The 25,639-nt window shown below is 35.3% G+C and overlaps 1 protein-coding gene across 33 annotated transcripts in view; it reads left to right on the plus strand.

Moving 5' to 3' along the window:
* PPFIA2 (PTPRF interacting protein alpha 2) overlaps positions 1 to 25,639 on the plus strand; it is a 465,447-nt gene that overhangs the window by 10,284 nt on the left and 429,524 nt on the right. The window lies entirely within an intron of this gene.

A 25,639-nucleotide genomic window follows, 5' to 3' on the forward strand; every position in this document is an offset into this window, starting at 1 on the left:
GAAAAAATATATAAATGGATCTAAATTAATATAGTACTAGAAGCTTATAGAAGTACTGAAAAAATTTTGAGCTATAATATTGACATATGATTAAATACAGAAAGTTTCATGTGTAAAGTGATATTAAAGAGGTATTTTCAAAAAATTTTGGAGGGGCTCCTGGTGGCTCAATAGGTTAAGCATCTGCCTTTGGCTCAGGTCACGATCTCCCTCTCCCTCTGCTGCTCCCCCTGCTTATGCTCTCTCTCTCTGTCAGATAAATAAATAAAATCTTTAAAAAAATGTTGGAAAGAATTCAAGGATATTCTCTCTATCCTAAATCAGAATCAAATAAGGAGAATAACTGACAGATATTTTTGTCAAAGAGTTGTAGGGTAGGAATGAAATTTTATATAGTGGCAGTGGAGGAATACGACCTGTTCATATATATGGTGACAGCTAACAATAGGAGTTTGTATATAGAATGATCAGTAGAATTTTGAGTGAACTGGTGATGAGGTAATAATGGAAAAATATTATTCTGCCATTTTGATTTAGATGGATTATATAACATACTCATCAGCTAGCTATCACTAAAATTATACTATGTAGAAAGACAAATACTATATGATTTCACTCATATGTTGAATTTAAGAAACAAAACAAAAGAACAGAGGGGAAAAAAGAGAGAAATTGGCAAAGCAAGAAACAGATTCTTAACTGTAATGAACAAATTGATAGTTACTAGAAGGGAGGTTGGTGAGGGGATGGGTTTAAATAAGTGATGGAGGGGCGCCTGGGTGGCTCAGTCGTTAAGCGTCTGCCTTCGGCTCAGGTCATGATCCCAGGGTCCTGGGATCGAGCCCCACATCGGGCTCCCTGCTCCACGGGAAGCCTGCTTCTCCCTCTCCCACTCCCCCTGCTGTGTTCCTTCTCTCGCTTTGTCTCTCTCTGTCAAATAAATAAATAAAATTCTTTATAAAAAAAAATAAAAAATAAATAAATAAATAAGTGATGGGGATTAAGGTATACACTTTGATAAGCACTGGGTATTGTATGAAAGTGTTGAATCACTATATTGTACACCTGAAACTAATATAACACTGTATGTTAACTAGCTGAAATTTTAATAAAAACTTAAAAAAATAAAATTATGTTATGTAACAACACAAAACTGCACTATAAAATCTTGTGCAAAATTTTGGGTTTATGGAATTCAGCTGATCTTAACTTGGATTGGTTGATCTTGGCTAGCTCACTTATGCCATTGGTTAGCTGAAGGTTGGTTCAGTTAGCTGTATGTTAACTGGCTATTGTTTGATCCAGGATGACCTTGGCTGGACCAACTGGGGCCACCCAGCTCTATCCATGTGTGTAATCCTGCAATAGGCCAGCCCTGGCAGGTTCTCATAGTCATGGAAGAAGAGTAAGAGCAAAGCAGAAAAAAGCAAGTTCTTTTTAAGTTTCTTCTTGAGTCTTTTGGTAATACTTCATGGTCAATCCTAGAGACAGAGTGGAAAGCAATACGAAATTACATGGCAAAATTACAGGGAAGGTTGAAGCACAAGGACGACCACTGCAATTGGTCTACCACAAATATAAGCTAAAAGAGTCACTTGAGCCATTATTGTATTAGGGAGAGCATATCATGGTAATCTAATAGTTCTAGAGGGTTGTGGGAACTTGAAATAGGATTGTGAGCCTTGAATCTAAGAAAGACAATAGAAATGGAAAGAATATTGAGGAGAAAGGATAGACAAGGACTGGTAATAAACTGAATGGCCAAGACTTTGAAGTTGAATCAGAAGATCTGAATTTGAACTGGAGTTCCACTTATTAGCTGAGGGACCATTGGTAAGTAACTTGACTTCTCTGAAACTCAATTTCCTTAATTGGAAGGAGGGATGATATCTTCTCTTGGGAGTGGTTGAAAGGAGGTGTGTGTATATGCTTCAGAAACCCTGAATATTTAAAAATGTCAGGAGGCATTTTGCATAAATTGGGGTATGCTAGTAGTATACCCCAAAGAGGAATTAAGTTGAAAGAGGCTACTTGTGGAGAGCAGGAATATGTTTATATTTTGACATTTTAAAACACAAAGTATTTAAGTGACACCTTAATCACTTAAAAGAGAATCACTTTTATTCTGGAGGCAGACTACCTGAGTATCTTTTTTGGCTTGTAACTTACTAGCTCAATGACTTTGGTCAAAGTAGTTCATTCAAACAATGATAGAACCAGCCTTATAGGATCATTACAAGAAATGAATGAGCTGGAATGTGTCAGATGATCAATTCAGTGTCTCACAGATAGTACATGCTCAATAAATGTGAAATGCACCTATTAAGAAAAGAGAATAACTATAATAAGAGGGAGCAAAAGATGCAGCATCTTTGACGGGAGAAGGGATAAAATGCTTAGTGCAGTGGTATTAGGTTTCATTGAAAAGGAAAGAGCTCGATCCAGATGTTATCTTCTCAGCACGATACGAAGGGATGTTGTTTGAGTTAATCAAGGGACACGTGAGACTAGCCATTGAGGAAGTGGAAAATTTGGGGAAACCATTTAGCAGAGTGTAGTTAAGAATTCTTTTTTTTTTTTTAAAGGTAAATAAAGGGACTTGCAAAATTTGGTCAAGATTGTAGAGAGTAAGGAGTTTTAGTGCTTTCAGTTTGTGCTAGTGTTCATTATTACCCAGTAAAATTGTGCAGTTAAGGTTGGCTAAGGATAATGATGATAATATCTATAGTAATAATAACAGCATCAATAGGTGCATTTCACAGGTAGGAGGTATGCTTCTTTCCTCCAATTAGTTATTTTCCCCTGACCAAATGAAATGGTGTTCACAAGCAGCCTTTGTGTCTCATGATTTGTAAATAAATTTATATTATATTTGTATCTTTTATTTACATCTCTTTTTTAACCTTTGTAATCAAGCTTTTATCATCACCATTCTCTTAAAAATACACTCGTGTATGCTACCAGTGGATACATATTTTGCAATCTAGTGATTCTCTTTCATTCTTCATGCCCCTTGGCATCTCGGTGCCAAGCAATACTATTAATTATTTCATCTTGTAATTCCCATGTCCTAAATTCTTTATAGCCATTCCTTTTCTAGCTACTCGTTATGTTGTCCTTCATTACTGGTTCTTTTCCCACATACCCCCATACACTTATTTACTCTCACACTCATCTTCATTTACTTCTGTTCTCCAATCTTATGCATTGCCCTTTCTGGTTAAAGCTAATACCTTCCTCTAAATCTTTGATGCCTTGTTCTCAAGTCCCTTTGATTATTATTTTTTCTCTGTATCTACTATCTTCAATTATTCTTGCTCTATCAACTGCCTTTTTTGTTAACATATTCAAATTTATTTCTTAAAAGGAAAAGTACAAGACCAACAAAAGAGTTACTTAACACCGTGTCTCTGCTTAGCCACCAATCTATCTTTTCTTTTCCTGACGCTTTATTTCGCAACTTGTCTGTTCTCACTGTCTCAGTTTCTTCATTTTCTATTCACTTTTGAGCAACTGACATCTGGCTTTCCCTCAGACTCCTTGCTCAAAATGATGTCACCAGTAGGCAGTTGATGAATGCAGTAGGTCTGTTTTATTAAAATTCACTGCAAAGTTTGACACTGTGATTGCTCCCTTCTCAAAGAGCAAAACAAAACAAAAAAAGCCAAACACCTTACTCTCTTAACTTATATGACACCACACTGTCTTGGTTTTTAAATTTTTTTTTTGACTTTTTCTTCCCCATTTCTTTTTCTGTGAGCAGCTCCTCATCGATCCCCTCCTTAAATCTTAAATAATAAAGATATGATGAATAATAGCAATAGCTAATATTTCTGAACACTCCCACTATGCCAAACAGTGCTTTTTTAAGCATCCAGATATTCAAATGGGAGGCTTTCTGTCTTTCTCTTTAAAGGGAGGCTAATTAAGTGAGATGTAAGACTTTATTCACAGAGAGTGCTAAGACATAATCCAACTAGTAAGTCCAACATTAGTTCAGGCTCCATTTTTAAGACTCTACAGAGGTTGAGGTGGTAACCATTCCATGTATGAAGGCTAGGGTAATTACCCTTCAGTTGAGCCAAGTGAGATGAGCTTCAGGGAAAACACTTAAGAGAGCTTGATGTATTTCCTCCAGAAGCTGAAGGATATAGATTCTGATGTCTAAAAGACACAGCTGTGGCTACAGATGCCCCGCCTTTGTAGTAGATTAAAGGGTCGCATGGTAGGCAAGATTCAAGTACTCCAATGTAAAAAAAAAAAAAAAAAAAGTTGTTAATTTTTTGAAGCCCAGGTCCCCAGGTGGTAGGCAAGCTTCAAGTCCTCCAATGTAAAAAAAAAAAAAAATTTGGTAATTTTTTGAAGCCTAGGTCCCCAGGTGGTGAATAATGAGAGACAAATTGGAGGATTGATTCCAAATAAGAAACTGAGAGTGAATCAAGTAAAACTGAGGAAAAGTGTTCTTTGAGAAAGTCATGAACCTACCCCAGAAGGGTCATTGATTGTATATTTGCCATTCAGAAAGCCCTGACCATAGCTGACAACTGTGTCAACCACATTCCACTGTGATCTTACATTCCAGTTTTAGGGTCAGGAACTGTTGCTATGAGTATAGGATGTCAGCATAAAGGGAGACCACCGTGTTCACATCCTCCATTGCAGACTTCAAAAGCTTGAAATAAGCCTGAACTGAGTGAAAGGGGTGAGCTTTAGGTGGGATAGAAGCTTAGGGCTGTTCCTGTATGGAACTAGAACTATGAAATTGTTAGACTATTTAATTCCCAAACAAAAGGACAGATAGTTTATTTTCTAAGCATGAACAGAAAAACTAAGACACCTGCCTGAAATTCTGTTTGGGGTTCATTTCTTCACTTGAGGGAATCAGGAGACATAACAAACAATATTGATTTCTGAATCCAGCTCTTTCATTAAACTGGTTAGATGTATCATCTCAGTCAATCCTCACAACATTCCAATGAGGTCGTTATTATTATTCCCATTTTACAGATGATACAACCGAGGCACAGAGAGGTTAAGTAACTTGTTCAACACCACACAGTTGGTAAGTGGTACTCACCAGGATTTTATTCATGGCTTACTTTTGTTTTACTCTGAGCCATCTCCTTCATTTCATTACGCTCATTGGATATAAAGAAGTATTAAGCTTCTCTGGAAATCTTCGTTATGAGACATGGGCCATTGAAAGTATTTCTCATGTCTACTCCTAAGTTTTAATAAGGCAAACAACGTTATTATGAGTGAAATATGAAAAGATTATTAGAGCTCATACAATTATATAAACAATTATTTAAGGATCTCAAGTCTTTATAATATCATAACTTTACCTTTTAATGTATTGAGCATACTTTATAGCCATCAGATACTTTTTATAAGCAAGAAAGTATGGGTTGCATGGAAAAGTATTCAACAAGAAATAATAGTACGTGGATTTCAGTTTTACTTTGCTAAACCCCATGACACAAGAAAAGCATTGAACTTTTGAGACTTCTGTTTACTTACATGTGAAAGGGTAATTCTGGTTCTCTCTAATATGTTGAATACTTTTGCTAATTTCAAATGATGACAAAGGGCGTACCCTTTAGCTTTACTGATTTAATCATAACCATTTAATCAACACTTACGACTTCTACAACCAGTATTTTAGGGCCTACTCTGTGTCAGGTTCAACGCTTAGAGTGTAGTGTTGCTGATATTTATGCTTTATTTTACAACCTTGGCTAATTATGGTTCCTAGGAATATATTGTGGTAATAAGAAGGTAAGGCGTATAATCCAGTGAATATCATGTCTATTTGTAAATTCTTTGTAACTGAGGATTATCTCTAGTTATTCCATTGCCTTTTATCCTCTAATGGAATGAACTGTCCACGTTCCTGGAAAAAAGGCAGTTCCCTCTCGTGTGTCCAGAAATCATCCCCTCTTGCTATTTCAGGACAAAACTTTTCCCCTTCTTTTCCTACATCATCAGTGTATCCATCTTTAGTGGGTTATAACCAACAATATTAAATGTTCTTATATTTCTCCCATCTTAAAAAAATTCTATTAACAACCTCACCTTGCTAAGTCACCACCCCATTTCTTTCCCTTTACAGCAAAAGTTACAAAAAATTATATACACTCATTATTTCTCATCTCTCTCCACATTTTCTTCATTTTCTCTTGAATTCACTCTAGCTGGGCATTTACCCCCTAAACTTCATCTACTCTGCTTTGTGAACATTATCTATAATCTCCACATTGCTAAATGCATTGGTCAATTCTCAGTCTCATTCCTGTTAGTCAGCAGTTACTACCCACTTTTCTGAAACACTTTCTTCATTTGGCTCTAGGGCAGCACACTTAGCTACTTTTCCTCCTGCCTCACTGGTCACTCCTCAGTGTTTGTTGTCGGACACTCCTGATCCTCCAGACCCATTAATGCTTGATGATTCCAGGACTCGGTACCTGTATCTTTTCTCTTCCCCTCTGGGCTGACACAATTGATGATCTCTTCTATCTCCTGGCTCTCCATATCATCTAAGTGTTGATGACTCTGGAATTAACATTTCGAATCCACACATTTCTCATGACCTTCAGACTCCTATTGTCAAATGCAGAAATTTAGCATGTCCCAAATTGAGTTCATGATCTTCACTCACTCTTCTGCATCTCAATTAATAGCCACGTCAATCTTCTGTTGACCTAGGCCAAAACCTCAGTGTTTTCTTTCTTTCACACATTCAGTATTCCAACTCGCAGTAAAGTCTCTCCATTTTGTCTTCAGAATATATGTAGACTTGAACCCCAACAATCACTTCTACAGCTCCATCCTAGTCAGAGTCACCATCTCTTATCTGGATTAGACAGCATTTTCCTAACTGGCTCCTTGCTTATGTCCTGGTACTTCATCAGCCTGTTGCCAAAATAGCAACAAGAAAGATCCTGATTCTGATAAAAGGTAAGTCAAATTTTGTTTCACACCTGCTCAAATATCTGAGATCTCCCCTCCTCAGTGTAAAAGCCCAGGTCTTCAAATTAGCCTAAAGGTCTAACAGCTGCCCCCTTCCCTTTTTCTGTCTGATATCATCTCCTGCAGTTTTCTACCTCATTCACTCTACACCCACAATCCTGGTGTCCTTTGCTCTTCAACATGTCAGGCATTCGACTGCCTTAGGGACTTTGTACTGGCTATTCCCTAGGGCTGGAAGGTTGTCCCCCAAACAACCATGTGACTGGCTCTCTCAACTCTTCAGGGATTTTCTCAGATACCATCTCCTCAGTGTGGCCATGCCTGATCAATGTATTCAAAGTTAAAATAGCTCCCTCCTTAATATTTCCAATCCCTCTTTTCTGTTTCTTCTCCATAGCACTCTCCACTAGTCTCTGTTCCGTGAAGCCAGGGGATTCTTTTCTAATGGTTTACGGCTGCATTTTCTGCCCACAACAGTATCTGGCATGTCCTCTTGTTCAAAAGTACTAAATAATGAAATGAAAACAAAAGTCATTCTTTTGCTTGTTGAACATATTCTCTTTGGTATCTACTTTGTGCTTATTTGGTTAAGTCTCATATAGCCATATAAAAATTAGACAGCATATATTAAATATCCTGATAGAACAAGAAAACAAATCCAATTTATAGAGCAGTATGGCTAAGATGTTGACAGCACTAAAGTCCTAGTATATATGTCTGGTGTTGATATTACACCTCAAAGGTCCTTCTGGGATGAAGTGGGTTTTATGTCAAGAGACTGTGGCATTTTTAATATTTTATAAATCAGAGCAAGAGAGATCAGAATGTAAATGGCTTGCTTTGAAAGACAGTAGTCCAAGTTTTTTTTTTTTTACTTCAAATTCCATTTCTTTTCACACTTTCATGCCCTTTTATTAAAGAGTTTATTTCCTAAATTAAGCCAGCTTTCTTGAAAGAAGTGGTGTGGATAACTATGACACGCTATGATACTACTGCCACTCTTTGAAATCTCTATCGGACTTTCATTTCATGGAAGGACAAAAATAAAAGTAGAATATTTTGGTTAGTTTTTATTTTTGAACAGTTTACCTTTTAATTATTGAGTCTTTTCCTTTCTTTCCTCTTTTTTTTTTTTTTTTGCTTGCTCTTATTCTCGTTCTCTCAGAAGGAATGATATCAACAGAAAAACAGTCATTAGTATTCTCAAGATGAATTTCTAACTTGAGTGTTCCACTAAATTTTATAGTCTAATTTGATGTACTTAGTACTAGCATGCATATGATTAATTTGTTTTTATTAATCTTTGAAGAAAAATTTTGGATTCAATAACAGAGACATTGAAATTTACATTGTTTACTTTTTCTGGATCTTTCTCTTCAGGACCTTATGGCTCAAGACAGCAGCCATCACAATGTTCTAGTCTGGAAAAGAGAAAGAGTTTAGAACTATAGTTGTAGAATGCTTTACAAGCATGACTATCACACTCTATCTAATTATATTACACATCTTTGCGTTGATTTCTGCTACTTAATTAGTTTACAAAATAGTAGCTCTCTATTAACTTCTATATCATAGACCTTAGGAGGCACCTAAAATTTGTTGTCTGGTTACTTAACAGTCAAGATTATGTGAATAATTCTTAGTGAAGATTAGTATATCAAAGGAACATAGTGCTTGAATTTTAAATTATTCTTTGCATTGCAACTGAGTTTGTGACTCTAATTTTTTTTTTTTTTTTAAAATACAGATCTACTAATTTCCCCCAAATGTGACAGAATGTCTTCCTTGGGCCTTGAATTTGGACACATTTCTCCCAAAATGAAATTTTTAAATACTTTTTTGCCTCCCAAGAAGTGAAATCCTTGATACTGGAACTTGGGATAGGTGCTATGGGAAAAAGGTAAATATTCCTCTAGACTCTCCCTCCCAGGAGAAGTTCAAGAGATCTCAGATTGCCTGTAAAGGCTGGTGTAAGGATTGACAGTTGTTCTTACAGTATTCAACATAAGATGAAGATTTCTGTTTTGAAACATTACTCTGCCGGCAAGCCCACGTTAATCTTGACGTTAATTAGAGGAAATTGTTCAAAAATGGATGTGATTAGAATTTGGCACCACATTGTTTTATATTAAACTAATTTTCCTGAATTATTCTTACTTATGATTCTCCTTTTATGCCTAGTTTTAGGGTAATCTGCTTCAAATAAAATATGTAATATTTTGGCTCAAAATTTATTATATATTTATGTGAGAGTGTAGAATGTACATTTATGTTCTAGTGACTTACAAAAGATCATTAATTGATGAGTTTAAAAAAAAAGTGGGTGTTAATTTAAAATTTTTCATGATAAAATCTTACCTAACGATCTATTTCTAAGATAAAGGAGATAAATCAGTTCCAAATAATAGCAAGATTATTTTATCTTTATTAATTTTGTATATGAGAAACATTATTTAATAATATTTATACAAAATGTCCTTATAAAAATTCTGTTAGTTAATTGCCTGACCTATTCTGTCATCAGGATATGGTCCTATGAACTATATACAATCTGCACAAAATAATCCATGGCAGTTGACATTGCTTGAGTTAGAAGAAATTTATCAATTAATATCTTTTTAGTAGAAAAGATTAGATCTCTGAAATCACTTTATTTTATTTTATTTTATTTTTTTATTTATCTATTCATGAGAGACAGAGAGAGAGAGACAGAGAGAGAGAGAGACAGAGGGAGAAGCAGGCTCCCAAGGAGCAGGGAGCCTGATGCGGGACCCGATCCCAGGACCCTGGGATCATGACCTGAGCCAAAGGCAGACGCTTAACCATCTGAGCCACCCAGGCGCCCTGAAATCACTTTTTTTAATAACGTTGTTAGGTAAATTTAATTTTTCTTCTAAAAATGTAACTTCATTTTTACAGCTCCAAGTCTAAATTTCTATGTTGGTATAATTACAAATTTTGATGTCTCCCACTATGCTTATAGATTTTCTTTCTCCTTGCAGTTCTATTAATTTTTACATATGTTTTGAGACTGTTATTAGTTGCTTTCTACTATATCATTGTTTTATTTTCCTGGCCAATTGAACCTTTATCATCATGAAGTGACTGCTTCTATTCTTAGGCATTTTCTCATAAATTCTGGGTCTGATTTTAATTATATGATAGAGGATCTTTTTTGTTAGTCTGTCCTGTACACATTTACTTGTCTTTTTACTTTCAGTGTGTCTGTGTTTCTCTGTGTATTATGCACAGATAGCAAATGGTTCTTCAATTTTATTTGTATGCAGTCTGACAACTTTCTCTTTTAATTATTTGGTCTCTTTATATTTACTGTGATTACTTGACTGTGCTTAATATAATGTCTTAGTAAGGGCTATTTTCCTTGTCTTTTTTGTGTTCCATTTATTAAACCCTTCATGCTTCCTTTTGAATTGATTGAATACATTTTTTTATTATTCAATTTTCCCCTCTATTATCCTGTCAATTTTATACTGTTTTGCTATTCTTTTTTTTTTTAAGGTTTTATTTATTTATTTGAGAGAGAGAGAGTATGTGTGTGCATGAGCAGAGGGGAGGGGCCGAGGGAGAGGAAGAAGCCGACTCCCCACTGAGTGGGGAGCCCGATGCAGGACTCTATCCCAGGACCCTATCCCAGGACCCTGGGATCACGACCGGAGTTGAAGGCAGACGCTTAACTGACTGAGCCACCCAGGCACCTGTTTTGCTATTCTTTTAACAGTTAATGTATAAATTGTGATGTGCAAACTCAGTATGCTCAAGTGTAATGTTAATGTGTATTTTCCTGCCTTCTAATCCCATGTGTGTGATGCAAAAGATATTATTTTTTAGATTTATACAGGCAATATTTCTTTAGATTTATTCACACATTTACCATTTATGTCACTAATTCCTCTTTCTGGATCTTGAATCTTCCATTTGATTATCTTTCTTCTTTCTGAAGAACAGCCTTCAAAATTTCCTTTAGTATAGAGGATGTAATTTAGTATAGATGAGTAATTTCTTAGCTTAGGACTTTCTGAACATGTCTTTATTTTACCTTTATTCCTAAAGGATGTTTTCACTGGATATAGAATTTTAAATTAGCAGTTATTCTCCTTTGGCATTTTTAACATGTCATTTTATTCTGACCATCATTCTTGCCATTGAAAAGGCAGTTGTGAATTAGTTATTGCCTCTTTGAGGGTAAATTGTCTTCTGTTTTTCTTTTTGGCTGCCTTAAAGAATTCTTTTTAAAAAAGTTTTAATATCATGTCCTTACAATGTATTTTTTTTATTCTCTTCTGTTCTGGGTTCATAGGGATTATTGACATTGTAACTTAATGCCCTCTATTAGTTTGGGAACATTTTTACTCTTTTTTAAATTCAGTTACATTCCATTTTTACTCTAATTCTAGAATTCCACTTTCCATATGTTTATTCTTCTCATTTTATCTTTTATGCCTCTTACACTCATTTCTGTATTTTCTATTCCTTTATCTATGATTTATTATGAATTTTTTTGTACTCACCTTTTGGTTCACTAATTTTCTCTACTGTATCTAATTTGATGTTGAATCTATTTATTTGGTTCTTTGTTGCGTTTATTGTCCTTTTTGATTTTACAATTTCATTTGTTTTGTTTTTAAATGCCAGTTTCCTGTGAAATTTTACAATCTTTTTTCACCTTAAACACTATAAGCATGGTTATTTTAAGTCTTTTAGATAGCTTCAATATCTGGGACTCCTATGGTCTGTTTCTGTTGTTTACTATTTATATTATCATTTGTTCTTATTGTCTTGTCATCTCATGTTTATGGTTATTTTTGACTATGGGGCAGACATTTGATTTGTAAAATTGTTAGTAGAAGTCACTTTAGTTCTAGATAACAGTTCTAATAAATACATATGTATTTATTCTGGCCAGGTGTCTAAGAAAATAGCAATCCTCATTTACCTTTATTCAAATAATTCCTGGGGTGATCCATCATCCAGGGATATTCCTTCTAGAGTATAGCCTTTCAGAGTCTCAAATTCAAATGAAGAGGATTCCCTAGAGCCACTTTATCTTATCAGAACTTGACTCCAACTCCTGCCCCTTTAGCCCTATGAAGCTATCATATGTGCTAAGCTAGTCCCTTTAAAACTAGGGAAAAAAATAAAAAATAAAACTAGGGAAAATTATCAGACCTAAATGTCCAAGACCTTACTTTTCTCCTGATCCCAATTCTTCACTACTTTCTTGCTATATTCGGTCATAAGTGAATTATATATATATATATATATATATATAAAATCCGATGTTTTTAGTTTTCCTTATCAAGAAAGCTAGTCCAAATTGCATGGTCTGACATTACCAGAAGCAGAAGTCCATGAGCTATAATGAGTACAATAAATGTAATTAATTTAAAAGAGATCTGAAAGCAATTTTCTTAAAATAAATATGCTCATTTCTGTGAAACAATTAAGCAATTATCTTTCTTAATTCATTTTCTAGTATACTCCTAGTCCTGTTATATATTCCTGCTAGGCTTCTGGATGTCAGTAACTGTTTCAACAGTGTTGAAAAATAATCTCCTTTCTTCCAGCATTTCCTCCTTCAAATACATCCTCCTTACAGCTGCAAAATTATCTATTTAAAACGCAAATCTGACTTTGCCACTCCTTTCTTAAAATGCTTCCATATTCACAAAAAAACAAAGCAAAACAACAACAAAAACACTATTAGAACCAATAAACCAATTCAGCAAGGTCACAGGATTAAAGATGACTATACAAAAATTGATTGAGGTGACCGATGATTAAACCAATATTAAAGATGGTATGTGATAGAAGTATGAAAATTAGAGAAGTATGTAGATAATGCATAAAAGCAAGGGTCAAAATAATGGAATGGGGGAAAAGAATAAGCATTTGTTGATCATGTATTATATTTCCAAGTATTACATTAGTTGCCACTTCCAAATATTTCATTTTATTCTCATAAGAGTCCTGAAATCAATCTCTTTAATTCTGTTTTATACATAGTAAAATAAAATCTCAGAAAAGTATGTTTGTTACTCTCACATTACTGATAAATGTCAAAAGCAGGATTTAAATTAAAGTTTCTCTGATTTCATTTCATTTCATTTCATCTTATTTTTTTGTGGTAAGTAAGGGCACTTAACTTCACCCTCTTAGGTTTTTTTTTTTTTTTTTAAGTGGGCTCCACACTGGAAGCCCACTGTGGGGCCTGAACTCACAATCATGAGACTGAGACCTGAGCTGAGATCAAGAGTTGGACGGTTAATCGACTGAGCCAACCAGGTCCACCCCCTCTTAAATTTTTTCAAACTGCAGAGTACAGTATTATTAACTATAGGCACAATGTTGTACAGCAAATCCCTAGAATTTATTCATCTTGCATAACTAAAACTCTGTGTCATTATACCTTTAAATGCAACTTCCCTTACAGCACTTAAGATTTTAGAGTCAAAGATAGTTTTTTGGGAAAAAAATCGTTATATTTCTTTATTTAGGAAAATAATTTTATTTTTGCCTGAACTATAAAATTGCTTTAAGCTGTCTTTTGATTAATTACATTTATCGTATTCTATTCTTGCTCTTTTCCTATGCTGAACTTGCCCATCTGTGTTAACATAAATAAATATTTACTGTTAGAAACCTGTATGCATTATTTTTACTCAAGATGTTGTCTATAATTGCATTCAGGGTTGGAGTTAAGTGTTCAGCAACTATTTAAATGCCACCTATGTTTAATGTATTTGAATGTTTGTATCATTCCTGTATTCATTTATCCATTTTTATATTTTTCATTTTGCTTTCATCTATTGGCCTGATGGAATGTAACCTTAAGTAAACTTTCTAAGAAAGGTATTTGAGTAGTGCTATATTTTCTGAACACTTAACATGTATTACAGTGTCTATTGACTTTATATAAGGTCAAATTTCATGTAATATCCACCTATTTCATACTATATATCATACTGTGATAAAATAGGTAAAATAATGGGCTTTCATCTTCTCATTGTAATTTCTTTTCTAAAAGTTTTTGGAACTGCTCTTCATGCCCCACTGTACCACTGATTCTTCAGAGTAGTGACTAGAATCAGAAACAGAAATGATAGCCTCTGAGAGTTTGTGTTCCAGATACAGTTCCAAGGTATATCTATGTAAATATGTTATATATATTATATAACAAACTTGATTTGAACCACCACAATATGGACTACAGGTACTGTAATTTTATCCCTTTTACAGCTAAGGAAACTAACATAGAACAGGGTTAAGTCACCTTCCCGGGCTGCACAGGTAGTGTGTGGTAGAGTTCCAGCTGTAACCATGATAGTCTAATTTCTGAGCTCTCACGGTGAGCACCACTCTACATGGATATACTCATATACTGATAGACAACTTTTAATACCATTTCAAACTTACTTATTTTTAAACTAACTGATATATCCTGAAAGGAAAAGTTAAGGTGTTTTTCAGATACGATACTGGCAAAACAAAGTCCTTTTGTCAAACTTGAGACACCAAACTCTAGAAGAGTGTAGACCTTGATGTACAAAGAAAAGCATTGCCTGTGAAATTTGAAGTTTTGATTTCAAGTTATGTCAATGTCTTGAACCTCTCTGTACCTTGCAGTCTTTGTTTTCGAAGAGTTAGTGAGGTTCATATCCATAGTGAAGAAAAATCAGCAAAAAAAGGACTGAACCTTCAGATTTAAGTATTTCATATTGTCATGTGGAAAAATGGAAAGGGACTCTGGAAAGTTACAGTTCCAGTCTCAGTTCTTCCAGACGGACCAAAGATAGCCTTCTTTTAACTGCTAGGATCAGATAGGAAAAGAAGAAAGGGAGATGAAAGAGAAGAAAGCATTTTTTGAGCAGCCAGCACCAGGCCACCAGAGCAACCTCCAAAGACAGACTTCTGAAGGCAAAGACCGAGTTTCAACTGAACTTTGGAGCAGTGATGCCAGTGATGGTGTATGAAGTGGCGGTAGTTGTAATCAGAGTAGCAATACCAGGATGGCAGGAGCCCCAGAGATGTAATGGCTTCAGCAAAGATTGTTGACTCTTTTTTGTTGTCATTAAAGAGTAGCCTGTTAAGTGCTGAGGTGCTTGGGTGACTCAGTCTGTTAAGGGTCTGACTCTTGTTTTTGGCTCAGGTCATGATCTTGGGGTTGTGAGATCAAGCCCCATGTGGGGCTCTGTGCTCAGTGGGGAGTCTGCTTTAGATTCTCTCTCTCTCTTGCCCCCCCACTTGCATGCACACTCGCTCTCTCTCAAATAAACAAATAAAAAGAGTACCCTTTGAGCACTGAGCAATTTCACTGTGCTTTAAAAAAAAAAAATGGCAGCTATTTCTTCTCTTGATTGTTAGAAACTTTTCAGAAGCAGCGCCTGTATTTAATTCAACTTTGCTATGTCTAACACTGTACATTATGTAACATATTGTAACTTTCCTGCAAATTTTTGGTAAAGTGGATGGGCAAAAGCCAGTTTCAACGAGTTTGAGAGAAAATGAATTGAGTAGATATACAGATTTCAAGTATAAAGAGATATTTCAAGGAATTTTGCTATAAATAGGAAGATATAAACAGATGATGGGGAAAATGGAATCAAAAGAAATAAATGTTTTTTCTTTTTTTCAAGATAGAGTAACAGGATGTTTTTACACTGATGGATGCTGATGAGAATAATCTCCATAAATTTATGATGTATAAAGGTGGGGGGGACTTCCTGGAGTTATATCTTTAAGGAGGTGGAAAGGAAAGATAGAGGGAATGGCTTCAGTAGGTGCCATTTATATATTTTTTCTTTTCTTTTTTTTTAAAGATGTTATTTATTTATTTGACAGAGAGAGAGAGCAGGAGCAGGGGCAGAGGCAGAGGGAGAAGCAGGTTCCCTGCTGAGCAGGGAGCCTGACGCGGGGCTCAAGCCCAGGACCCTGGGATCATGACCTGAGCCAAAGGCAGATGCTTAACCAACTGAGCCACCCAGGTGCCCTTACCTATTTTTTTCTATGATAGTACATGAGATATGTCAGTAGAGATGCTTGTAAGTGGGCAGACAAGATTAGGAAGTCTGTGGAAGTTTTCTGCTGTTTGCTTCAATTTTCTCAGTGCAATAGGGAGCAGGGCATCAGTTGAGAGTGAATACAGGAAGGAAGGAAGTTAGATGTTTTGAGGATAAAAGATATGAGATAGTTTTCTAAGAGTGTGAAAGAAAAAATGAAATACAATATAGAGTATGATTGCTGGAAACTATTAACAGCCCCTTAAGGTTTATTATAGCATCTATTATTTACCTATTATTATATTTTCTTTTTTTGCTTTGTGCATATGCTTTCTTCTCTTTTTTTTTTTTTACTTGACTGGAATATTCAAAAGGTTATCTCTTTGTTTCTTTTCAATGAACTGTTATTTGGCTTATCAGCTGTATGATTTTTTTCTTATTCATTTATTTATCATTTTAAAATGTTTTATTTTTGTAGGTTTTTGTTATTCTTTTTCTATGGATTGGGTGTTTAATTCACATATTTTCTGTGTTTCTTCTTCATAAATATGAGTATTAAGTCTCCCCCCCCCCCCAAGAACTGTTTGGTTTCTCTCCATTAGATTCAGATATATAGTATTTAAAATATTCTGTAGGGTTTTTTTTTTAAAGATTTTAATTATATATTTGAGAGAGGAGAGCACACATGAGCGGGGTGGGTGCGGGTAGAAGGAGAGGGAGAAGCAGCCTCCCTGCTGAGCAGGGAGCCCAACAAGGTGCTCTATCCCAGGACCCTGAGATCATTACCTGAGCTGAAGTTAATTGCTTAACTGACTGAACCACCCAGGTGTCCCTAAAATATTCTGTAACTTTACAAAATTAAATGATTGATTATATAATTTTGATGTTCGGAAGATATTTTTAGATTATTTTCTAATTAGTATTTCTATCTATAGTGCATTGTGATCAGAAAATCCGGTCTCCACTAGTAATGTCTACTAGTTCTAATATGGCAAAATTTATGAACTAAGGGAATTTGGGAATAAAGCTCCATTGTTTTTTAAGGTGTAGAATTCAATGTATATATCGTGTAGACCTCTTATTTGTTATTATTAAGTTCTTCTAAATTGTTATTTAATTTTTGTTCACTTGCTCTCACATGAACTGAGAAAAACCTGAATTAATTATATAGGCAATTTAATAACATTTTGTCATTCCTTGTAATTATAGAGCTTTCAAGTTATCAGCCAGGCATAACATAATGTCATTCTGAAGCTTATAATAAGCGGAATAATTAACGATCACTATTAACAACAACCTTTTGAAAGAAGATATTCTATAAATCTTTTAATATTATTTTTAAGATTATTCAAACTTAAGATAAACAGTTGAAACCAAGGCAAAAGATAACTGGAAATAGTCTCATGTGAAACAGTGATATGTTCCATTTCATTTTTCTTGTATTTGCAGATAGCTCCATTATTTAAAATAAGCAAAGGAATAATAGTTTGAAATTGCCTAAAATGTGCTTCAATCTCAGACATTTTAGTTGGCAATTTAGTTAAAATTAACAGCAAATATCATTTATAATTTATCTCATTTTCAGTCTTGAAGGAGAAATGTCTCCTAATTTTACCCTCTAATTTGTGCTTTCAGATATAAAGCACCTTAAGTGGGGGAAAATTATCCCATTGTAGTATGCAGAATTTTCTCAATGGGCTTGCTTTATAGACAAAATTCTAGAGTGTCTTTATATTGCAAAATTTGCATTATAATAGATGTTTTTTCAAGAACGTAAGGCGCTCAACTGGAAGCTTTTCAGTGTGTACAGGGAATTGTGTTCTACTGAGCGATGACATGATTTTTTTTTTTTATAAATAAAAGTAATTATTTTCTTGGATACCTGGGGAATGTACTAGAATTGGAATACGAAGGGCAGAGTAGGTGACGATAATGATAGTCAAGATTATATTTCAGTGATCCCCCTCGGTACATCAATATGGACAGTTTTCTACAGAGTGATTCCTGTTAGTCGTTATTTTTGTGACACTTAAAAAAATATTAGCTTTCTACTTAGTACTCTTTTTAGTTTTACGTATTTAAAACAAGTGTAGGTGTGTCACAAATCATCTCATTTAATTGTCACTAAAACCTATGAGGAAGCTTGTGCAGTCTTGCAGTTGCATTTTCTGTAGACCTACTAACATTTCCTCTTTATGTTTTGTATTCAACTGCAAGCAGAAAGGGTGCTGTGAACTAGTTGGTGTTTTGAAATGTTAATTATAAGTTTCAAAGGGGATGCATGGAGTTAGTGGAGCAGTGAAATATGAGGCAGCAAAGAAGAGGCACAATGTATTCATAACCTTTGTTTTCCTGAAGATGTTTGCCTACATGCTTTAACCTGTACATATGTGCAACTAAACTTTTAAGTGAGGCTAGCCACAGATGATAGGTTATATCCTCAGGCTGGGTTCTGTTGTTTGCCGTTATATATTGCCAGTTGATGTGTAATTCATGTATATCAGAAACCTGACAAGTTGAAGAGGTAATTAGTTTCCCTTATGCTTGTTGCACTGCACCTGTAAAGTCTCAGAAGAGAAATTTGAAAATAAATTACATCTTGGCAAAGCAGCAAGACCAGCTTAGATAAGCATCAAGTGGGCAGGTTTCTCAGAACAGGAATCTTCCTTAGGAGGGTTGGAATGAGGCAATCTGGAAAGTCAATATTGAGACCTGAATTTGGGATAATAAAAACCTTCCCGTGTAGAAACTGGAATTTGTCTGAATTGGTTTCCTGATTTGCATTTGGGAAGGCAAATAGAAGAAAATAACAACTGTTTCTCAAGGGATTTTGCAATGGGAAGCTGAAGTTTAATACAGGAAGTGAGACAGATGCTCTTTCTCTCATGGGGTTCTGTGATGTTAGATAATACTTTGTTGGTAAATGAGGAATTATTTTTTATAAAGTTTTGAAGGAAATCACAGAAGCTTTGTTACCTTTTATCACATAAATACATTAAAAAGGTTAATACAGATTTAGCCAATTTAGATTTGGAATATCAAGAGAATCCTCATTAATAATGACTTGATGGACAGTAAGCATGGTTTAGAGAAAAACCTATCTCAAAGGCAGGTTGATATACATGACATCAAGTTCTTATTATTGTATAGTGTATTGTAAGATTATTGCAAGGTTTCAACCACTTGACTTTTGGTTAAGATTAAATTTGCCTGGAAGGTGGGAGTTGAGGGAGAGTGTGAGGAGTGTGTCACATGGCAAAACTCATCTGGGTTATACCTACTCTCTCTATATTGCATCATCTATGTGAAGTTTTGCATTAAAACAATATTATTGTAGAGATAAATGCTATAGAAAACGTTTTCTCTGAAAACCTGATGCATTTTTCCCTTCTGGACAGTAGGAAAAATTATAAATTACAGATCTAAGCTAGTGACCTACACCTATTACTACAGATACTTTTTGGTTTTGCAACACATTGTTTTAAAAAGTAAAAATAGCTAATATTTATTAAGCCCTTATAATACATCAAACACTCAGTTATCCCATTTAAATCCTTACAAAACCCCTTTGACGTTGATAATTACAGGTGACTCTTAAACAACATAGGGGTTGGGGCACCAATCCCCATGCAGTCAAAAATCTGTGTATAACTTTTGACTCCCCAAAAACTTTAGTAATAGCCTACTGTTGACGAGAAGCCCTACTGATAATATAAACAATCAACTAACATGTATTTTGTATGTTACATGTATTATATATTGTAATCTTATAATAAAGTAAACTAGAGCAAAATGTTATTAGTAAAATCATAAGAAAGAGGAAATACATTTACAGTGCTGTGTGCATATTTATTGAAAAAAATCTGCGTTTAAGTAGACCACATGGTTGTTCAAGTGTCAACTGTATTATTTTGTTTTCCAGATGAGGTGTAGGGAGACTTACTGTCATGTTCAAGGTAAAACACCAGTAAATGATAAAGCCAAGACATAAGCTCAGGCAGTCTGATCTCAGAGTTAACTTTTTTTTTAACCTACCAACTATAAATTAATTTCCAAGTTTTAAATTTGGGAAATTTTTATATCTGCAATTCTAGTTTCTCTTAAAACTTGGATAATCTTGTGACTAGATTTGTATTTATTCACGGAAACAATGATTTTAAACTGAGGAGCAACTGGACCTTTAGACACATTTCGGTAGGGCTATCAAATTGTACTCATGGGAGCTAAGACCGTGAATGATGAAAGTGATTGTGTTCTCTTCATTTTGATTATTAGGATATTCACAACATCTGTGACTGAGTAGTAGTTTTTTTCTTCCTTCTGGTATTGATTTTTAATGTTCATAGCTCTCTAATGAACATAAATTTGTTGTGTGCATTTCTTTTTAGGCATGACAAATTCTTTGTAGGATGCTTTATTCAACTATTGTGCTAAAATCTCTTCTGTAATTGTATAAAGAACTTGGGTTTTAAATAGACATAAATTTTGTAATAAAGAATTTAAATAGATTGCCATGGAAGAGTATTAGAGCTCCTATAGTTAAGCTGTGTTATCCTTAAGTATATGAAATTTATGTAATTGAAAAAAATGTGGATGATATAGTATGGTGCTATATCATGAGATTATGAAGAAAAGGGTAGAGTTGCTTTTAGACAATAGTTGTAGTAAAATATTTTCCTAATGGCAAAATTGGGGGGATATGCTTTGTGAGACTCCTAATTACAGCTACCTAATCACTGGGGACAGTCTTAAATCTCAGATTGCTTTAAGTGTGTGTGTGTGTGCACTCGCGCGTGCATGCATGTGCACTTATTAAGTGGAATGAAGTCAACATGTGTTAATGGAATAAATATTCTGCACAATTCACTCTACCAGATATAGAAAGCATAGTAACCATAAGCCCTGCCCAGCTGGAGCTTGAAAATGCACTGAGGAATATGAAAGAGTTTAGAATATTTACAAAGCAAAATATATAGTCCCGGAGAGCAGACCATGGTTAAGCCAAATTGATCAGGGGAAGTTTTCTAGGAAAATCTCTGGGGTCAACATGAAAGAATCTCCAGACTTGGCCTTATCTACACCTGTTTCCCCATTTTACTAGTGCTCTTACACTTCCCTGCTTTATTGTAGTATTGTCATTTATAATAGCTGCAGCTAAGCAATATGAACTGTCAATATTTTTGTCTTGCTAAGGTGTGACCATTTATCTATTTTATAATCACCTGCTTGTTGCACTTTCCAATTTGAGATTTATGAGACATTTTATGTGCCAATTCTAATTTATTTGTTATTACTACCACACAGAAACATTTCATTTTTCTTCTGTATATGTAACATTTTATCATTTCTAGGAGCTTTGATTGGTCAGAGATCTTTTAAGTAATGGAAGTTGATTCTAACTAAATAAAGTGAAAAAAAGAGTTTATAAGTTGTATACAAAGCAGTGCAGTCTCAGAAAAGAAACCCAATAGTTAGGTCTCAGAAATACTAGGGACCAAAGGAAATACAGGGAGATGAGCAAGAAGGAAGGGACAACCAACGGGGTGTTTGCATTGAGTTGAATCCCTTCCAGTTCTTTACAGCTTTTCTGACTCTGTTCGAAATTCACATTCTCAGGTAAAAGAATTGAAGCAGTCCAAGTGGAGTGACAAGCTTATACCTTGGCTAAAGGGGGCAATACTTTCGTCAGTGGTCCTAGTGTATGTGATGGAGAAGGGGTAGTGTTCCAAAGAAGCTGAAGTTTCATTAAGAGGAAGGCAGGATAAATGCTGTGCAGGGAAACTGATAGATGTCATTCCTGCTGGAGTCTTAAATTCCACCCATTTTAGTTCCACTTACACGTGTGTAGCTCTTGGCTACACAAGAATGAAATTAGTATATGCATTTGACATGCAGACACAAATGTATTTAGTGCCAGTAATTTCAACCAATTTTTCCTCCAAAAAACATATTTTATAATCAGTTAGAGCTTTTTCTAGAACTATTTATCTTCCTAATTAAAGAATCCCGTTGAGAGGAACTGTCTGCACAGAACTAAGTAACAATTAGGGGTTTGATTCTATTTGAAATTTAAGACTTGGGCATATGTAGGCCATGCTTCCTCACCAATTATATCACAGGTTACTTCACAGGACTTGTATTTGACTTCTTAAAGTAGAGAATGTCTGACTATGTTTAAATTGCATTAAGTATTCTTGAGGTTTACCAATTCTAAATATATTAGAGGGATAAATTTGTTAGTAAAACAGACATCACTCTTAAAGTGTAAGCAAAGGAAATAAATGCTCTTTCACACCCCAATATTCTATATAGTTAAAGCAAAAATATTTAAATAAATTAAGCTAAGTGTTATGCATCAGAAATACACTATTTTGTTCATTTATTATTTATTTTTTTTAGAGAGAGAGAGCGAGCAGGGGAGGAAGGGGAGAGGGAGAAGGAGAGAATCTTAAGCAGGTTGCAAGCCCAGCATCAGCCTGATGTGGGGCTCGATGTTCCGACCTTGAGATCTTGACTCGAGCCCAAATCAAGAGTCGGACACTTAACTGACTGAGCCACCCAGTTGCCCCAAGAAATACACTATTTTAAAAGTCAGAGGACATATACATTATTTTGCAATGACTTTGTCCCAACAGAATATGAAAGTATATATAATTGTGGGAAAGAATTGAATTTTTATTCATTTATCCTTTTAAGATCTATGGTTAAATGCTGTTTTTTTTTTTTTTTTTTTTTTTTTTTAAAGATTTATTTATTTGAGAGAGCGAGAGTGAGAGAGAGAGTACATGAGAGGGGAGGAGGGTCAGAGGGAGAAGCAGGCTCCCCGCTGAGCAGGGAGCCCGATGCGGGACTCGATCCCGGGACTCCAGGATCATGACCTGAGCCGAAGGCAGTCGCTTAACCAACTGAGCCACCCAGGCGCCCAGTTAAATGCTGTTTTAAATATTGTTTTACTTAAACTAAGATAAAGATGTTTAATTAAAAACTTTAACTCCTCCCGATGGATCAGTTTGACACAAATTTCTCTTTAATGTCATCGGTATCTCAGCATATTTAAAAAAAAGAAACATTTCTCAGAGTCCATAGTCTCTCATGCTTTGTCTCCCCTTCCAATTTCCCCCCCTTCATTTTTCCCTTCCTGCTATTTTCTTTTTTTTAACATATAATGTATTATTTGTTTCAGAGGTACAGGTCTGTGATTCAACAGTCTTGCACAATTCACAGTGCTCACCATAGCACATACTCTCCCCAGTGTCTGTCACCCAGCCACCCCATCCCTCCCACCCCCCACCACTCCAGCAACCCTCAGTTTGTTTCCTGAGATTAAGAATTCCTCATATCAGTGAGATCATATGATACATGTCTTTCTCTGATTGACTTATTTCACTCAGCATAACACCCTCCAGTTCTATCCACGTCATTGCAAATGGCAAGATCTCATTCCTTTTGATGGCTGCATAATATTCCATTGTGTATATATACCACCTCTTCTTTACCCATTCATCTGTCGATGGACATCTTGGCTCTTTCCACAGTTTGGCTATTGTGGACATTGCTGCTATAAACATCAGGGTGCATGTACCCCTTCGGATCCCTACATTTGTATCTTTGCGGTAAATACCCAGTAGTGCAATTGCTGGGTCATAGGGTAGCTCTATTTTTAGCTTCTTGAGGAATCTCCATACTGTTTTCCAGAGTGGCTGCACCAGCTTGCGTCCCCACCAACGGTGTAAGAGGGTTCCCCTTTCTCCACATCCCCGCCAACATCTGTTGTTTCTTGACTTGTTAATTTTAGCCATTCTGACTGGTGTGGGGTGCTATCTCACGGAGGTATTGATTTGGATTTCCCTGATGCTGAGCGATGTTGAGCATTTTTTCATGTGTCTGTTGGCCATTTGGATATCTTCCTTGGAAAAATGTCTGTTCATATCTTCTGTCCATTTCTTAATTGGATTATTTGTTCTTTGGGTGCTGAGTTTGATAAGTTCTTTATAGGTTTTGGATACTAGTCCTTTATCTGATATGTCATTTGCAAATATCTTCTCCCATTCTTTCGGTTGTCTTTTGGTTTTGTTGACTGTTACTTTTGCTGTGCAAAAGCTTTTTATCTTGATGAAGTCCCAATAGTTCATTTTTGCCCTTGCTTCCTTGCCTTTGGTGATGTTTCTAGGAAGAAGTTGCTGCGACTGAGGTTGAAGAGGTTGCTGCCTGTGTTCTCCTTTAGGATTTTGATGGACTCCTGTCTCACGTTTAGGTCTTTCAACCATTTTGAGTCTATTTTTGTATGTGGTGTAAGGAAATGGTCCAGTTTCATTCTTCTGCATGTGGCTGTCCAATTTTCCCAACACCATTTGTTGAAGAGACTGTCTTTTTTCCATTGGACGTTCTTTCCTGCTTTGTCAAAGATTAGTTGACCATAGAGTTGAGGGTCCATTTCTGGGCTCTCTATTCTGTTCCATTGATCTATGTGTCTGTTTTTGTGCCAGTACCATACTGTCTTGATGATGACAGCTTTGTAATAGAGCTTGAAGTCCGGAATTGTGGTACCACCAGCTTTGCTTTTCTTTTTCAACATTCCTCTGGCTATTCTGGGTCTTTTCTGGTTCCATACAAACTTTAGGATTATTTGTTGCATTTCACTGAAAAAAGTTGATGGTATTTTGATAGGGATTGCATTAAATGTGTAGATTGCTCTAGGTAGCACTGACATCTTCACAATATTTTTTCTTACAATCCATGAGCATGGAATGTTTTTCCATTTCTTTGTGTCTTCCTCAATTTCTTTCATGAGTATTTTATAGTTTTCTGAGTACAGATTCTTTCCCTCTTTGGTTAGATTTATTCGTAGGTATCTTATGGTTTTGGGTGCAATTGTAAATGGGATCGACTCCTTAATTTCTCTTCTGTCTTGTTGGTGTATAGGAATGCCACTGATTTCTGTGCATTGATTTTATATCCTGCCACTTTACTGAATTCTTGTATGAGTTCTAGCAGTTTTGGGGTGGAGTCTTTTGGGTTTTCCACATAAAGTATCATATCATCTGCAAAGAGTGAGAGTTTGACTTCTTTGTCGATTCGGATGCCTTTTATTTCTTTTTGTTGTCTGATTGCTGTGGCTAGGACTTCTAGTACTCTACTGAATAGCAATGGTGATAGTGGTATCCCTGCTGTGTTCCTGACCTTAGGGGGAAACCTCTCAGTTCTAGAGGGGAAGGGGTGGGGGGATGGGTTAGCCTGGTGATGGGTATTAAAGAGGGCACATATTGAATGGAGCACTGGGTGTTATATGCAAACAATGAATCATGGAACACTACATCAAAAACTAATGATGTAATGTATGATGATTAACATAATATAATAAAATTAAATAAAAAATAAAAATAAAAATAAAAAAAGAAGTGTGACATAGAGATGAAAATTAGACTTCTATTTCAAGGACATCTCCTCAGTAAGGACTAATCATCACACTAATAAGTTTTTAACAGCAAATGATCAAGAAGCACTATTACGATCAGAAATTTGTATATAGGAGATTGACATCTTTAAGGCAAAGCCAGAAACTTTAGAAATTATACTTTAAGAAAACAGAGTATGGCTTTGCATTGGAGATTATAAAAGTATTTTGATTTAATAGAGTTACTGGATGTAGTTAG

This window comes from Zalophus californianus, chromosome 9, assembly GCF_009762305.2.
Source record: "Zalophus californianus isolate mZalCal1 chromosome 9, mZalCal1.pri.v2, whole genome shotgun sequence".
Taxonomy (NCBI): domain Eukaryota; kingdom Metazoa; phylum Chordata; class Mammalia; order Carnivora; family Otariidae; genus Zalophus; species Zalophus californianus.